At 34.2% G+C, this 19152-nt stretch overlaps 1 long non-coding RNA gene across 1 annotated transcript in view; it reads left to right on the top strand.

Annotated features, from left to right (window-relative positions):
* Positions 1-13361, top strand: part of LOC116632863 — a 223540-nt gene extending 210179 nt beyond the window's left edge. Inside the window, exon 4 of the long non-coding RNA XR_004299514.1 lies at positions 12828-13361. This is a non-coding gene — a long non-coding RNA (uncharacterized LOC116632863). The remainder of the gene's footprint in view (positions 1-12827) is intronic.
* The last annotated feature ends 5791 nt before the right edge of the window (positions 13362-19152 follow it).

The raw sequence follows: 19152 nt of genomic DNA, 5'->3' as shown, positions 1-19152 counted from the left end.
AAACAAATCTGGTGTAGCTACACTTAGACAAAATAGACTTTAAAACAAGACTGTAATCAGAGATAAAGATAGGCATTACATAATGATAAAGGGAACAATCCCACAAGAGGGCATAACATTTATAAATATTTATGTACCCAACAGAGGAGTACCTAAATACATAAAACAAATATTAACAGACCTAAAGGAATAAGTAGACAGCAATACAATAATAATAAGGGACTTTAATACCCCACTTTTGCCAAGTAGTAGATCATCCAGATAGCATATGAATAAAAACACATTGGCATTAAGTGACACATTAGACCAGATAGACCTAATAGATGTATACAGAACATTCCATCCAACAGCTAGAGAATTCTTCCTAAGCACTTATGGAATTTTCTCCAGGACAGATCATATGTTAGGCCACATAGCAAGTATCAATAAATTTAAGAAGATTAAAATCCTATCCAGGATCATTTGGGACCAAATGGTATGAAACTAGAAATTAATTCCAAGAAGAAAACTGGAACCATATGGTCCTCTCAATTGATGCAGAAAAAGCATTTGACAAAATACAACATCCTTTCCTGATTAAAACTCTCCAGAGTATAGGGATAGAGGGAACATTCCTCAAGTTCATAAAATCCATCTATGAAAAACCCACAGCAAATATCATCCTCAATGGGGAAAAGCTGAGAGCCTTTCCCTTAATATCAGGAACACGTCAAGGATGCCCACTCTCACCACTATTGTTCAACATAGTACTAGAAGTCCTAGCAACAGCAATCAGACAACAAAAAGAAATAAAATGTATCCATATTGGCAAAGAAGAAGTCAAACTCTTTTCGCAGACGACATGATACTTTATGTGGAAAACCCAAAAGACTCCACCCCCAAATTACTAGAACTCATCCAGCAATTCAGTAATGTGGCAGGATACAAAATCAATGCACAGAAATCAGTTGCTTTCTTATACACTAACAATGCAACTGTGGAAAGAGAAATTAGAGAAACGATTCCATTTACAATAGCACCGAAAACCATAAGATACCTCGGAATAAACCGACAAAGAGGTAAAGGATCTATACTCTAGGAACTACAGAACACTCATGAAAGAAATTGAAGAAGACACAAAAAGATGGAAAAATATTCCATGTTCATGGATCAGAAGAATAAACATTGTTAAAATGTCTATGCTACCCAGAGCAATCTATACCTTCAATGCCATCCTGATCAAAATTCCAATGACATTTTTCAAAGTGCTGGAACAAACAATCCTGAAATTTGTATGGAATCAGAAAAGACCCCGAATCACCAAGGAAATGTTGAAAAAGAAAAACAAAGCTGGGGACATCACGTTGCCCGATTTCAAGCTATATTACAAAGCTGTGATCACCAAGCCAGCATGGTACTGGCACAAAAACAGACATATAGACCAATGGAACAGAATGGAGAACCCAGATATGGACCCTTAACTCTACAGTCAAATAAACTTTGACAAAGCAGGAAAAAACATGCAACGGAAAAAAGACAGTCTCTTCAATAAACGGTGCTGGGAAAATTGGACAGCCACATGAGAAGAATGAAACTCCACCATTCTCTAACACCATTCACAAAGATAAACTCAAAGTGGATGAAAGACCTCAATGTGAGACAGGAATCCATCAAAATCCTAGAGGAGAACATAGACAGTAACCTCTTTGACATCGGCCACAGCAACTTCTTTCAAGATACATCTCCAAAAGCTAGTGAAACAAAAGCAAAAATGAACTTTTGGGACTTCATCAAGATAAAAAGCTTCTGCACAGCAAAGGAAACAGTCAACAAAACAAAGAGGCAACCCACAGAATGGGAGAAGATATTTGCAAATGACACTACAGATAAAGGGCTGGTATCCAAGATCTATAAAGAACTTCTCAAACTCAACACCCAAAAAACAAATAATCAAGTCAAAAGTGGGCAGAAGATATGAAAAGACACTTCTCTGAAGAAGACATACAAATGGCTAACGGACACATGAAAAAGTGTTCATCATCATTAGCCATCAGGGAAATCCAAATCAAAACCACACTGAGATACCACCTTACACCAGTTAGAATGGTAAAAATGGACAGGGAAAGAAACAACAAATGTTGGAGTGGTTGTGGAGAAAGGGGAACCCTCTTACACTGCTGGTGGGAATGCAAGTTGGTACAGCCACTTTGCAAAACAGTGTGGAGGTGCCTCCAAAAATTAAAAATAGATCTACCCTATGACCCAGCAATTGCACTCCTGGGTATTTACCCCAAAGACACAGATGTAGTGAAAAGAAGGGCCATATGCACCCCAATGTTCATAGCAGCAATGTCCGCAATAGCCAAACTGTGGAAAGAGCCGAGATGCCCTTCAACAGATGAATGGATAAAGAAGATGTGGTCCATATATTACTCAGCCATCAGAAAGGATGAATACCCAACTTTTACATCAACATGGATGGGACTGGAGGAGATTATGCTAAGTGAAATAAGTCAAGCACAGGAAGTCAATTATCATATGGTTTCACTTATTTGTGGAACATAAGGAATAGCATGGAGGACATTAGGAGAAGGAAGGGAAAAGGGGGGTGAATTGGAGGGAGAGATGAACCATGAGAGACTATGGACTCTGAGAAACAAACAGGGTTTTAGAGGGGAGGGGGAAGGGAGAATTGGTTAGCCCGGTGATGGGTATTAAGGAGGGCATGTACTGCATGGAGCACTGGGTGTTATATGAAAACAATGGATCATGGATCACCACATCAAAAACCAATGATGTATTGTATGGTGACTAACAAAACATAATAAAATTAAAAAAAAAAGAAAACTGGAAAATTCACAATTATGTGGAGATTAAACAACATGATATTGAACAGCCAGTGGATCAAAGAAGAAATCAAAGAAAAAACTAAGTGAAAATAGAACTACAATATTTCAAAACTTATGGGATGCAGCAAAAGCAGTTCTAAGAGGGAAATACACAGTGATAAATGCCTACCTCACACAAAAGAAAAATTTTAAATAAACTGCCTAACTTTACACCTCAAGGAACTAGAAAAAATCCTAAAATTAGAAGAAAATAACAAAGATAATATGGAATTAGAGCCAATTAAAATAAAAAAGGTAAACAAAATTGACAAATCCTTAGCTAGACTTAATGAGGAAAAAATTTAACTGTTACCACAGAAATACAGATCATACACTACTATGACCAATATATGCCCTTGACCCCTAGAAGAAATAGGTAAGTTCCTAGAACCAAAAAACCTACTGAGACTGGATCATGAAAAATAGATATCTGAACAAACCAATTACTAATAAGGAAAATGAATCAGTAATCAGAAATCCCCAACAAACAGAAAGTTCAGGACGAGATGGCTTCAGTGGTGATTTTTCCAAAAATGGCAGAGGATGGAATACATCTCAACTCATTTTGCAAGGCCAGCATTATCCTGACACCAAAACCAGACAAGGATACCACAAGAAAATTACAGGCTATTATCCCTGATGAACACAGATACAAAAATTCTCAAAAAAATATTAGCAAACTGAATTCAACAATGCATTAAAAGGGTCATGCACCAGGATCAAGTGGGATTTAGTCCAGGGATGCAAGGATGGTTCAACCTCTGCAAATCAATCAGTATGATACACCATATTAACAAAATGAAGGATAAAAATCATACGATCCTCTCAATTGATACAGAAAAAGCATTTGACTAAATTCAATACCAGTTCATGATTAAAAAAAAAAAAAATCCCTCAAAAAACTAGGAATGGAAGAAATTGCCTCTACATAGTTAAGTCCATATATAACAAGCCCATAGCTAGCATCATAATCAAAGGTGAAAATCTAAAAGCTTTTCCTCTGAAATCATCAAGATAAGGTTGCCCACTCTCACCACTTCTATTGTACATAGTACTAGAAATCCTACTTAGAGCAATTAGGGTAAGAAAAAGAAAGAAAGAAATCCAAATTCTATATATTATTCAGCCATAATAAAACAGTATCCTGCCATTTGTGAATACGTGGATGGAGCTTGTAGGCATTTTACTAAGTGAAATAAGTCACACAGAGAAAGAGAAATGCAGTTTGATCTTACTTATATGTGGTATCTAAAAAAAAAAAAAAGCTCAGATACAGAGAACAGACTGGTGGTTGCAGGGGTTGTAGAGAAAGGTATAATGAGTGAAAGATATGAAAATATTACAAGCTTCTAGTTATAAAATAAGTCATGGTGATATAGTGTACAGCATGGTAACTATTATTTATAATACTGTATTATCTATTTAAAAGTTGCTAGGAAAGTAGATCTTAAAAGTTATCAGAATAAATAAAATTTGCAACTATGTATAGATGTGAACTAGGCTTATTATTGTGGTGATCATTGCACAGTGTATACAAATAATACATCAGCATGCTGTGCATCTGAAACTAAGATAATGTTATCTGTCAATTATATCTCAATACAAAAAAAAATATATGTAAATGGGGTGCCTGGGTGACTCAGTCAGTGAAGCATCTGCCTTCGGCTCAGGTCATGATCCAGTTCTGGGATTGAGCCCCGTCGGGCTCCTTGCTCAGCAGGGAGCTTGCTTCTCCCTCTCCCTCTGCCTGCCACTATCCCTGCTTGTGCTCGTGCTCTCTCTCTCTCTGTCAAATAAATAAATAAAAATATTTTAAAAAGTGTAAAAGTAAAAGTCAGCAAAAAAGATAACTGGTATCTCTTCTTCTAACTTTTGTGATTTTTATGACAATAAGACTCTCACAGCATTGGAGAGCCTAATATAATTTACTATGTTTCTATATTATGATAAATTAAATCTCTTATAGGCATTAATTACTAATATATGCCTATATACCAGTATGGACAAATACAGCAAAAGAAACATGAAAGAAAAAGATAAATTATAAATTTAACACCAAAATTTTGTAGCTGTACATTTTTCCAGAGAAAATGAAAACATTTCACCATGAGGTTTTATAGGAAATTGATAAGATTTTTATGTGGCAGAATTTTAAAAGTACAGAATTTTGAAGAGAAGGTAGAGGTATGAATTTGCAGAAGAGGGAGACAGAACTGGGTTATTAGGGCTTATAGGCAGGGAAAGTGCATTTTGTTAACTAGATTTAAAAAATTGGGCAGGAGCTTGTAATATATGGTAGACTACTGTGAGTTTATATATTTGCTTCATGTAAAATATTTGACTAAAATGCCTTATGAATTTTATGTTTTCATATTTTTTTTCATCCCCATCCAGGGGTTCTTTCTTGATGCATCTGTTTGAGAATACTGTTTCTAGGAAATATACTAAATAAGTCCAACTCTAAACAATAATGTAGAATTATTATTGTCTTCATTTAGAGTAAAATTGGAGCTGAAATTTCTGCTTAGCTTTTAATCCTGTAGATTTTCAATTGCTTTCCACAGTGCTCCTTGGAGCCCCCTGCATTCCTATTTCAAAAATCAGTCAAGAATTTGAGGGGTTTATAGTCCAATTTTGGACCTCTATTCCCTGAACTATTTTCCTGAGTATTTTCCTCAATTTCCAGTCTTCTGGCAGCCCCAAATTCTTTCTTCTGACACTTTAAGCCTAAAATCTGGAATTTTCTCCTTGAGTTTAACTGACCCACTCTATATGGACTGAGGATTGCACTCTGAACCATATAAGTATAGCTCTCACCCTGTTTTGTTTCCTTATTTTGAAGGTCAAATCAATTCCATTTTCTGCCAGATTTAGTTGTGCTTCAATGCCTTCAAATAGTTGAGTTTTAAAATATTTTGCCCAGAGTTTACAATTACTATCAGAGAGATGTTTAGTCTGATATCACCTATTACCAGAACCTGCAGGGATTTTAAACTTTGAAGATATTATACAATTGCCTTCTGAATTCTATTTTTGCTAATGAGCAATACACTTTGGTCTAATTATCATTTTTATAGGTAAATTCTGATTGCTTTTAATTGCTCTCATTTTCATTGGTTTTCTCCAATTTTCCTATAATGTATCTAGCTTTAAGGTGTGTATGTGAGAGAGACAGAGACAAAAAGGCAAAGAGATGACTCCATACACTGTTTCAATCTCATGATTCATTTTTTTCTTAATTCTGCAATATTCTTAATTATTTCTTTGAATATAATCTCTCCCAGTTTTCACTGTCACCTGTCTTGGGAATTGAATTACTGTAATAGCCTCATAACAGGCTCCAAACTTCTACTTGCCTTCCCTCAGTGGTCCACTTCCAATGTATCAGCTAGAACGATCCTTTAACATATATCTGGTCTCAAATCCTATTCCTTTGCTTTTCAAGACCCACAGATACCTCTATACTAAATTGAATTCCTTTCTAATTCCTATAATTCCTTACAGGATATGGTATCGGACCCCATCTCTTATTCCTGTTTTTCACAATCTCTCTATTCCTACCTCCTTGCTTATTTTCAATATACCATATATGCTCTCAACATAGAGCATTTGCTCTACATCTTCCTTCTTCCTGAAGTACAACTCTAATAGCTATCTATTTGACTAAATCCCTTAGTCTTTTCAATATTTTCTTTCATATTCCTCAGAGTTCTTTCCTGAACACCATACCAAATACTATAATTGGCCCTTACTCTCACACCTCGCTAGAATGTAAATTTCCCAATGATGGGAGTCTATTTTGTTCACAGATGTATTCAAGTGCTTTGAATGCAGGCTGGCACGTAGAATATAAATATTTATTGAATGAATAAATGTGTGATAGATCCCATCAATCTATTTACCATGTCTCTTCACTATTCTTTTATAGTTTTCCTATCTGTGTTGCATTCTGAGTGATTCCCAAAGCTATCTACCAATGGTTTAATCCTTCCCCTGCGTGTAGTATCCTGCTTATATCATTTCATTAAGGTTTCTAAAATATTTGTACCTATTTTTGTAGCAAGATTTGTTTTTTTCTCTCAATGTTTTACTTTTTTTTTTTTTTTTTACTGACTTTTGGTTTCTATGCCTTGTTGTTTCTTCTTGTGGATGTTAAATATACTTATCTTCGCAAATATTTTATTATATTTAATTCTTGATGTAAGAATTATTTTTTTTCTAAAGTGTTTCTTCTTAATGGTGTTATTCTTCATTATGTGGTTTGTAATTTTTGACTGTGAATTCACCTTCAGAGGGGTTATTTTCCATGCAATCTCTGTTTTCTATGTTCTAAGGCATTTTTATCACCCCTGTATAATTGTGTTCATCTGGTACTCCCGGGATTCTGTGTACCATTTTTAAACTAGTTTTAAATTAATTTATTTGGTTGGAATAACTGAAAAATACTTCCTAGTTTGAAGCAAGGCACAATTGCAATAGGAAGGATCCTCTTAACACCTTTAAAATAATAGCTCTTTGCTCCTGGGGTATGCCAAGTTTGACTAGCATCATAACCTTATAGGTTCAGTCTCTATTCAACTCTCTTTCAGTCTTCCTAATCCTATTCCCCACTCACACTTTACCATTCCTGTTTCTTATTTTCACACCTGGTTATGTATTTTTTTTCTTTCAAGTTTTTATTTAAATTTCAATTAGTTAACATATTGTATAATATTAGCTTCAGAAGTAGAATTTAGTGATTCATCACTTACATATAACACCCAGTGCTCATCAAAACAAGTGCCCTCCTTAATACCCATCACCCATTTAGCCCATCCCCCCACCCATCTCGCCTCCAGCAACCCTATTTGTTCTTTATAGTTAAGAGTCTCTTTTATGGTTTGCCTCTATCTCTTTTTTCCCCCGATGTTCATCTGTTTTGTTTCTTGAATTCCACATATGAGTGAAATCAGATGGTATTTGTCTTTCTCTGACTGACTTATTTCACTTAGCATACTACACTAGCTCTTTTAGTGTAGTGTAGACTTCTCTTTAGTTTGAAAAGTTCTTTATAGATTTTGGCTACTAACCCTTATCAAATACGTAATTTGCAAGTATCTTTTCCTATTCTGTAGGTTGCTTTTTAGTTTTGTTGATTGTTTCCCTCACTGTGCAGAAGCTTTTCATTTTTGATGAAGTCCCAATAGTTCTTTTTTGCTTTGTTTCCCTTGCTTCCAGAGATGTGTCTGGTAAGAAGTTCTATGGCTGAGGTCAAAGAGTTTGCTGCCTGTGTTCTCTAGGATTTTGATGGTTTCCTATCTCACATTTAGGTCTCTCATCCAGTTTGAATTTATTTTTGTGTATGATATAAGAAAGTGATTCAGTTTCATTCTTTTGCATGTTGCTGTCCAGTTTTCCCAACACAGTTTGTTGAGAGACTGCCTTTGTCCACAAGCTATGTATTTTTTAAATTAGTTTTTAAATATTTATATGTGTTTGAAGCTTGAGGAGAACTTTTCCTCATCTCTTCATAGGAAGTCACCTATCATCTATCTGAATAGCTACATATAAGTTGTAGCCCCCACTACATACCCTTGGCACAATATGCTGTAGTCACACTAAATGTCTCATTTTCAAAACATCATGAACATTCTCTTTTTTATGATTTCACACATGCACTTTATTCTTCTTGTAATTGCTTTAATTATCTTTCCTAAATTCTTCCTGGAAAACTCATATGTATCATTAAACACCAAATGAAAAGTCTCCTCTGTGGAGATATCACTGAATCTCCCAAGTAGAGTTAATTGCCCTATACCAGGCATTTATGTATCTGCCCTCTAACTCTGACTTTAAGAAGAGAATAAAATATAAGTATACTTTAAGAACAGAATAAAAATGTTATGTTTTTCTCCATAATTGCTCACCAGAGTTACTTAATAAATAAGGAGTTAAAAATAAAAATTCAATTTAAAAAAATGTACATTAATTTTTGGAAACAATATTAGGAATAGCTTTTCTTCCTTTAAATTGTAACTATTGTGAAATATAATGCAGTTCCAAGAAATAATGTTTTTTGGCACATTCTAACTGTTGCCATTTTTGCCTTTTTCTTTGTAGAAATTATAAGTATGAACACTCAAATATGGACTAACTCAACCATTAAATAAAGGATAAGACTTTTGCATCTGTCTCCTGTTCTACCTCTATATATTAAAGAGAATCACAACTCTAATTTTATTATTTGCTTCTTACATTCCCTATTAGTAAAATTAAAGGGATGCTTCAGAAACAGTCCTCAAACAGTTGAAATTTGGATTCAATTTAAATTCATGTAATTAGAACAGATTTCCCCAAATATAAAGATATGATATATAGATTACCAATTTCAAGTAGTAAGAAAATCAGGCTCTTTTTATTTTAAATACAGAGTACTTGGCTATCTTATCCAATCAGAACTTTGTTTCATGGGAAAATTTAACTTCATTTTAAAATGATCCTTTGTTTCAGATGAATAATAAAATATTATACCTAGGTACAAAAACTATGTTTTAAGAATTATACCTAGGCTACCAAAATAAATGCACATTTCATTTCACATAGTAAACCCAGAATGAGTTTGAAGAGAAGACATATCTCAATGCATAATATCACTCAAATAATAGAGATTGATATGTAGGCTAATGATGGTAGAAAAGGGTATATCTAATGTGCATCCAGGCATTCCATAGAATAACATGAACCTAAACATATATGAACATTTAAGTTTGTCAATTTATGCAAAATGGCTAATATTCAATTTCAATTAAAAGCAATCTTAGTTGAGGGACGCCTGGGTGGCTCAGTTGGTTAAGCATCTGCCTTCAGCTCAGGTCAGGATCCCATGGTCCTGGGATCTAGCCCCGTGTCAGGCTCCCCTACTCAGTGGGGAGTCTGCTTCTCCTTCTCCCTCTGACCCTCCCCTCTGCTCATGTACTCTCTCTCAAATAAATGAATAAAATCTTAAAAAAATAAAGCCATCTTAGTTGAGTCACTATATACATCTATCTATAGGTTTATCACATATAGTCAAATTGTGTGTGTGTGTGAAATAAATAACTGAATTGTGGGAAGAAAGAAAAAAATGTGGCATTTTCCTTCCCACTTCCAAACAGATTCTCAGGCTTATCATCACTGTGGGAATGTGAAATCTTAGACTGTCTTTAAGTCTAGCTCAGAGCATTGCATGGGGCTATCTCTCCTCTGCACTGGGTCAGATAATAAAGTGTCAGAGAGGACAGGAGAAAAGACCAGAAAGATGAAGATACTGGGAAGACGTTGGACTATAGAGATCTTTGAAGCTGTGAGCTAAGGTTGACAGAGGCTTTCCTGAAAGTCACCATTTTCCCTGGTCCCAAAGAGGCCAAGAGAGAATTGAATGGATGTACTGAGTTCTCCCTCTGGATGGGAATTAGTGAAAGTCATGGAATAGTGGGGAAAATAGGATATTCTTTTTCTATTATAATATAGGAACATATGCTTTATTAATGAGAGCAATGCAAGAGAAGGCGAAGAACATAACATTAGAATAAGGGACTTCAAAAAAAGAGGAAATAGAACAATTAGAATTTGATCAAACCATAACTTAAAAAAAAAAACAAAATAATGCAAGTTAAAACTTTTAAACATATATAAAAATGGTAGGAATAAATCTAATGTGTATCATTACATTCTGTATGAAAGATTTGATTTCCTTATTAATAGGAAACATTACAATGCATTAAAAAATAGAATGATGGTCTGTATTGTTACAAAGATAACATACACTGAAAACTATGACATTGATAAAAAATTGAAGATAACAAAGTAGAAAGATATTTTATGATCATGGATTGAAAAAATTACTCTTAAGAAAATGTCCATATTTTCCAAAGCAATCTACAGATTCAATGCAATCCCTATCGAAATTGCAATGGCATTTCTCACAGAAATACAACAAACAATCCTAAATTTGTATGTAACCACAAAAAAAAAAAAAAACCCCAAATAGCCAATCCAATCTTGATTCAGAAGAACAGTGCTAGAGGCTTCATGCCCCCTGATTTCAAACCATACTACAAAGCTATAGGAATCAAAGCAGTATGGTTTTTGTACAAAAACAGACACAGAGATTAAAGAACAGAATAGAGCTCAGAAGTAAACCCACACATATATTATCAATGAATTTACTACAAAGGAGCCTAAAATACAATGGGGAAAAGACAGGCTCCTCTGCAAATGATAGCAAGAAAACTGGATAGCCACATACAAAATGATGAAATTGGATTGCTGTCTTATACCACATATAAAAGTTAACTCAAAATGGATTAAAGACCTGAACATAAGACTGAAACCATAAAACTCCTTGAAGGAAACATGGGCAATAAAGTCCTTGACATTGGTCTTGGCTGTTATTTTTTGGATTTGACACCAAAAGCAAAAGCAACAAAAGCAAATAAAAAACAAGTGGAACCACATCAAACTGAAAAGCTTTTGTGTATCAAGGGAAACCATCAACAAAATGAAAAGGCAATCTACTGAATGGGAGAAAGTATTGCAAATCATGTGTCTGATAAGAGAGTAATATTCAAAATATGTAAAGATCTCATACAATTCAAAAGCAAAAAACTGACCAACTAACCAACAAGCAGATTTAAAGACTGGTAGAGTATCTGAACTGATGTTTTTCTAAAGAAGACACACAGATGGCTAAGGGGCACATGAAAGTTCAACATCAGTAATCATCGAGGAAATGCAAATCAAAATCACAATAAAATCATCACCTTACATTTGTTAGAACAGCTATTATCAAAAGATAATAAATAATAAGTATTGGTGAGGATGTGGAGAAAAGGGAACTCGTTTGTACTGTTGCTTCAGCCACTATGGAAAACATTATAAGAGGTGCCTCAAAAATTAAAAATACAACTACCATATGATTCAACAATTCTACTTCTCAGTGTTTATCCAAAGAAAAAACCCTCACTCTAAAAGATATATGCACCCCCATATTTATTGACACATTATTTTAGCGGTCAAGATGTAGAAGCAACCTAATCCATGGATTAATGGATAAGGAAAATGTAGTACACACACACACACACACACACACACACACACACACAGAGGAATGTTAGTCAACCATAAAAAAGAATGAAATCTTACTAGTTGTAACCACATGGATGGACCTTGTGAGCATTTTGCTAAGTGAAATAAGTCAGAGAAATCTCACTTACATAATCCCACTTATAAATGCAATCTAAAAACAAAACAAAACAAAAACCAAGCTCATAGATACAAAGAACAGATTGATTCACAGTTGCCAGAGTGGAGGTGGGGTAGGGAGTGGGCAAAATGGGTGAAGGTAGTCAAAAGTTACAAAGTTACAAACTTCCAGTTATAAAGTAAGTCATGATGATGATATAATGTACAGCATGGTGACTCTAGTTAATACTGTATTGCATTTATGAAAGTTGGTAATAGAGCAAGTCTTAAAAGTTATCACAAGAAAAAATTTTTTGTAAATATATTTGGTGATAGATGTTAAGTGAAATTTATTGTAGTGATGACTTGGAAATATATACCTATATCCAATCATTATGTAATAAGGCTGAAACTAATTTGATGTTCGCTATTAATTCTCAATACAAATTTTCTTTAAATTAAAAAAATAATTAAATAATTCACTCCTTCTTCCCTTTCTAGCTATTCCAGTTGCTCTGGTCCCTGTCCTCTGTTGTTTTTGTTTTGTTTTGTTCTTTATGAAATAGGTAGGGTGTACTACCTTAGTTTTAGTACCCTGAACCATGCCTTGTTGTCTGCCCTCAGGAGAAAGCCATAACTTGGGAAATTTACCATATATCAGTCCCTTCTTGAAAATTTGGACTCCCTTCCAAAATCTACCTGCTTTTTCTCCTAAGACATCATATTGTTTCATATTGTTTTTTTTTTCTTTTTTTTCAGAGTTTTAATTTGTTATCTTATGGAGAACTGCTGTGTTAAGAGGAGCTTACAATGCTGGAAACCAAATCTGGGAGCAATTTTTTAAAACTATCTTTTGTAGAGAACATGGCATTTGCCTACATTAATTGTATAGAACATAATAAAAAAAAAGAATCTTACCACCTAACGCCTAAATTTATTAAGTTTTCATATCCATTATAAGGTAATCTGTGTATTGATTTTTTCCAAGTAGCAATAAGAAATATTAAAGCAGTGTAATCTGGAAAGATATGATGGATTTCCTAATTTATTTGTTATTGGAAAAAATATAATTATGGTCTCTGTAGTATAGAGCTACCTATATTTCTTTGGAACAGTGTTGTTGGAATTCTTTTTTTTTTTGCCACAGTAGCTTAAATAATAAACTTTAAGATGAAGCATCACAAACATACTGCGATTTAGAAATTCCATTCACTTGCATTAATACAAACCACATAGAAGTTGAATTGAATGAAATAAAATTTATGGTAAGGTAATATGTAAAGTGATATAAGAAAGGGGGCTCTTGGGATTAACATATTCTCTCATATTTAGACCCCTACAATACCATTTGATAATATATTCATAGAAGATAGAATTTGTAGTTGTCACATGCAAATGCATAATTATTATGAAATATTATTTGAGAAGAGTTTCATTTTGTTGAACATTTATTTTTGTCCAATATTAAATTTTACCATTATATACCAACGACTGCATTTAAACTTCACTTAGCTAGTCATTTTCAGTTTCATGGCAAATTATTCCTTATTTTTTAATAGTAATTTCCTCATTATTTAAGGAATGAATCAAGATAAAAATTGAAACTGTAAGTCATATTTGGGCTTAAAGGATTCAACTGCATTATAGTAAATTTAAGCTATTTTAATGAAAACATTTTCAATAAGTATTCCATCTACTTTTCTATTTAATTCTATTCTAGTGGAGTATAAAATGGCATAAAGGCAGAATTAGACGGTTTATAACTATCATGTGGAGGGCGCCTGGGTGGCTCAGTCAGTTGGGTGGCTTCCTTCGGCTCAGGTCATGATCCCAGGGTCCTGGGAAAGAGCCCTGCATCGGGCTCTCTGCTCAGCAGAGAGCCTGCTTCTCCCTCTCCCTCTGCCTGCCTCTCTGTCTACTTGTGCTGTCTATCTCTCTGTCAAATAAATAAATAATCTCAAAAAAAAAAAAAAAAAAGGAACCATCATGTGGGGAAAAATAGTCTGTTCATTTGTATTTGAGATCTAAATTTTTTAAAACTTTATTTTTTCAAATTAAAGATTATTTATAATATGGTTAGCATGGGATTGTTGTACCTTCTCCTTCCACAAGATCACAATGGGAAAGATGAAGTTGGAAGAAATATTGTTGCTTTTAATAAGAGCTTTCCAAAGGATAGGCATCTGCAAAGGACAGATGGGTGGACTAACTGAACTAAATGCATTATCATCTGTGTAGACGTTGGTTGAATGTCAGCCAAAAATTCTGACACATGGCCACTGAGTGCCAAGGACCAAGGGCTAAACACTCCATACATAAAATGGTGGTGCATTGTTTTAAGACAAAATTTGAGTGAACTGTACAATTTATAGCATCTTTCCTCGAGTGGTGGTTTTAGTTAAGTCCCAGATGTGACTGTTGCATTAAATTTGTTTTAACTGCATAAACAAACACTTTATCCCACCTTGCAATTCCTCTACTGTGATATGACAAATTTTTCAGCTAAGAAAAATTTAAAAACCTCAAAATTGGCCTTTGGTTGTAGTTTTTGGCAGATAGGGGCAAAAAAAACCCAGCAGTGAAAATAAATGGGGACGTTTGGCCACAAGGTAACATCAGCACGGGGGGAATAGAGAATATAAATTTCTGCTCAAATTGAAATAATAAGAAAGGCTTAATAGGCAGATAGACTTCATCTCTACTAGAAGCATTCTTGCTAATTGGAAATGGAATTTAAGTTGCCTGGAATAAGGTCAGGTTATGTGATCCAAACATAATGGTGTATAACACTTGAAAAAAACAATCTGCTTTCTAACATGACAAGAATGATTTGCAGTTAATAATAGAGGGGGAAAGGCCAGTCTTTTCAGATACCCTTGACTTCACCTAGGACAAAAAAGAAATGGCTTTTGCTGCTGTGAGCCACTTACTTTCTTCCTGGTCATTATTGCTTAGTTATATTTTAGTGATGAAATCTATCATTACTGACTTTATTGACATTAAAGTTGATTTATTTGCGTGCCTGGTGAATAAAAACAGCATTATGCCTGCATTCATATTGCTGAGTACTTGAGAAAGCAAGTGTAGCTCCAACTTAATTGTCTTTTGCTGGTTCACTTACCCTCTAATCTCAGTTTGAAAAAAGAAAAACGTATTACTCCTTTACCAAATCAAATGATAATGGAGAACTGCTAGCTCTGAAGTGTTTGCTTGTTGTTATTGTTTGATGTTGTAGACCAAGGAATTTAAATTCATTTATAATTTTCAAATATTACTACCAGAAAGCCACACTTATTTGAAACAGAATTCTGTATTTCAAATCCTTGCCAATTGTTTCTTGGATACCAGAATTAGATAAATGTAAATAGTAAATTGTGGCCAAATGTCCCAGTTTATTTTTATTGTGCTTTTTTCTTCCATCTGTCAAAAACCACAACAAAAAGGCCAATTATGAGGTTTTTTCCATTTATATTCTTAGTATAAATAAATAAATGTATATTAACAATGAATGCAGTTTTTATTATCTAGGATGCAACTGTTAATCTATCAATATTTTTAGGGGGTAACTAGATGTTTCATCTCCTATGATTTTTTGGGGGGGAATAAGTTTCTAAGAATATGCTTAAAGATAATCATTCCCAAACTAGCCAGTTTTCATAATAGATTTCATAATAGAATTGACAATGGAGAACACTGATTATATATAGAAACATTATTTTAAAGTTATTATTATTATTATTTTTAGATTATAAGAGAGGCAGCTGGGATGACTAGGTTAGCTATTAGACCATAGTGCAAAAGTAACTGTCTCAGTCATCCCAACTCCCTATTTTCTTTCATAGGCATTTTCTCTTATTAAAATTTATTTAATGTAATTCTATCTCAGCATCTGTTTTTTTTTGATTGAACAGGACCAACTCCTCTTCCATGCAATATTGATTTCAAAATTCCTAAGGGAAATCATAAGACCAGTAGTGTTATTAAAAAAATATTTAACAACTAGTACAGTATACGCATAAACAAGTTAAAGTGGATGTCAACCAATCAAAACAGACTAGCAACAAAGACTTGATGGCTGAACTGGTGAAGAATGCCTGAGATAGGAATACATATTGCTGTGAGATTTTAGAGTGAAGATGAACAGGAGATACTTAAAATTATTTCTAATATTAGAATTTTATAAGCAACACCAACTTATTTTTGCATAATATTAATACATTTCAAAAAACACTTTAAATGTAATTTGATTTTATGGTACATTCATTTTATATTGTGCTTTAAAGGGTTGCACGTTTAGTGTCCTATCAGCCACTTCCCCATACACTCAATTAATCCTTATCATTATGTGGGAAAAAGGACAATAAGAGAGTCAGACTGAGAGGGAATGAATAACAGAACTAAAACAACTATTCATTGACACTGAATCCTATTCTCTTAAATCTTTGTTTAGTCCTCAGAACAAAGCTGCCTCTATTATATAAATTTCTAACATCATTCAATTTTTTATGAAGTTTCTTTTTTTTTTTTTTAAAGATTTTATTTATTTATTTGAGAGAGAGAATGAGACAGAGAGAGCTTGAGAGGGTCAGAGGGAGAAGCAGACTCCCTGCCGAGCAGGGAGCCCGATGTGGGACTCAATCCCGGGACTCCAGGATCATGACCTGAGCCGAAGGCAGTCGCTTAACCAACTGAGCCACCCAGGCGCCCCATGAAGTTTCAATTGTCAGGTTATAGAACTTGAGAATTAGTCATTCACAATATTCTGTAATAACATGGAGTCCACACTGTGAGATTAGACAGAACTGGATTGAAATCTCAGCTCTCTGATTTAGTAGGCATCTAGCCCATGGCAAGTTACTATGTCTCTCTATGCCTCAGTTTCCTGTAAGTAAAATGGAGAAATAATAATATATTTTTTGATCTGTTTTGAATCCTAAGTGAGATATTACATGCAAAATGTAGAGCACAATGACATGTAATGTGTTTTTACTGCTAGTTGGCATCATAACCTTATGCCATCTAACTGAAACATGACAAATAGGAGTCATATTTATGCAAAGTCTGAAGTTCTGAGCAAGAAGCAACATTCTTGTGTGTATCTGCACCAGCTAGGGAAAATAACTACTCTCAGTTTGATAGGCAATGCAAGTGAGGTTCATTTTGTCTATTTAACGAACACTTTTTTTCTATTTAAACTAATTCTTGTTCAATTTCCAAAGAAATTGTATTATAAATTTTTATTCTTGCTGGTTTAGACTTAAAAATTGTTCAAGTGATCTATGTCTGAGAAAGAGAAATGCAGACTGTGGTTTTACCATGAACTTTCATAGGTAATTCAACAAACTGCGGGTTGCTGGAGTGGGGGGTGGGGTGGGAGGGATGGGGTGACTGGGTGATGGACACTGGGGAGGGTATGTGTTCTGGTAAGCGCTGTGAATTGTGCAAGACTGTTGAATCTCAGATCTGTACCTCTGAAACAAATAATGCAATATATGTTAAGAAAGAAAAAAAGAAGAAGAAGAATGTAACAGGAGGGGAAGAATGAAGGGGGGGAAGTCGGAGGGGGAGAAGAACCATGAGAGACGATGGACTCTGAAAAACAAACTGAGGGTTCTAGAGGGGAGGGGGGTGGGAGGATGGGTTAGCCTGGTGATGGGTATTGAGGAGGGCACGTTCTGCATGGAGCACTGGGTGTTATGCACAAACAATGAATCATGGAACACTATATCTAAAACTAATGATGTAAGGTATGGGGATTAACATAACAATAAAAAAATTAAAAAAAAAAAAGTTTGGCAAGTGTATTAGTGCATGGCAGCCAGAACATTGGAAAATATAATCTTCTGAAGAAGTAGTTTATAGGAAATTAATTTTATAATGCTGTTTTGTAATGCTCTCATCTATAAATAATGTAAATGTTACTGAGTGTCTAGGATGGATAAGCTTTTAAGGAATAACAATTAGAAAAAACACAAATTTGAATAAGGAATATGGATTTTTCTATATTTGTAAAGGTTATTATCTTTTGGAATGCTGCTTATGCTTTTGTGTAAAAAAGTAGTCTTAATTACTTGACAAGTGATACCCTATGATCAAAACTCTGTTTAATCTTAAGCCAAACCCAAAAGGTATGATCATGTCCTAGATCTTCCCTTTAAACTTAAAGGAAGTTCTAAGGTTTTTTACAGACTATTTTGTCTATTCTTTTGTAGAATGGTATTGGGCTCATAGGCTCTAAACCCAATAGGACCAGTATTAGCCCATAGGAGATTGCAGGGTGACTTAACTTTTTTGCTGGAGTTTCTCACTACTGCAAACCAGACAGAACTGTTAAAAATCCCCAGAGGTTAACTTGATACTCCCTTAATGCCTAAGGAACAAATTGCCATTCTCCTTGACAAGATTTCACACTTGGAAAATGAAAAGCTAGGCATGTCAGTGAATAAGTGACCTCAAAGAAAACATATCTAACAAAACAAAACCAATATTCATATTTTGATTAATTACCTCATTCAAAAATTTGGGGGTATTTCATATACAAAAGGCATTATGTTAGGTACTGGGTATGTTTTGTGTTGCCAAACTAACAAATATGATAACATAATGTTTATGAACAACAGCATACATTTGACAAATATTTGTCAAGCATCTCTCACATCAGGCCCTTGGAGTGGGAAAAAATTGTAAATCAGATATAGATCTTGCCCTCAAAAAACTTAAAGACAAATGAATGATGAGATAAGATACAAAAATACTGCAAGCAACTCAAACTAGGCAATTGTTAAGTGCTGTAAGAGAGATACTTAGAATGATGAAGAGGCAGAGTATGCATCGAGAAAATTTGTGGAGATGCATAAGAAAGGTTAAAAGGTAGAGATGGAAGAAAGTGTTATCTTGTGAAATATTGATGGTATGGATGCTCACAGCATATGTGTACACCAGAAATATCATCTCACTGGAGTACAGAATGCATGGCACTATTATGACTGATCAACAGGATTTCATTCAAACTTCACCCATCTTCCTTAAGTATTACAAAAAAATATAGTAAAAACTCTAAGAATCCTGTATTTTATTTTGTATA

Source organism: Phoca vitulina, unplaced genomic scaffold, assembly GCF_004348235.1.
Source record: "Phoca vitulina isolate PV1807 unplaced genomic scaffold, GSC_HSeal_1.0 scaffold7, whole genome shotgun sequence".
Taxonomy (NCBI): Eukaryota; Metazoa; Chordata; class Mammalia; order Carnivora; family Phocidae; genus Phoca; species Phoca vitulina.
The sequence above is the reverse complement of the archived record's forward strand: the minus strand, read 5'-3'. Positions and strand labels throughout refer to the sequence as shown.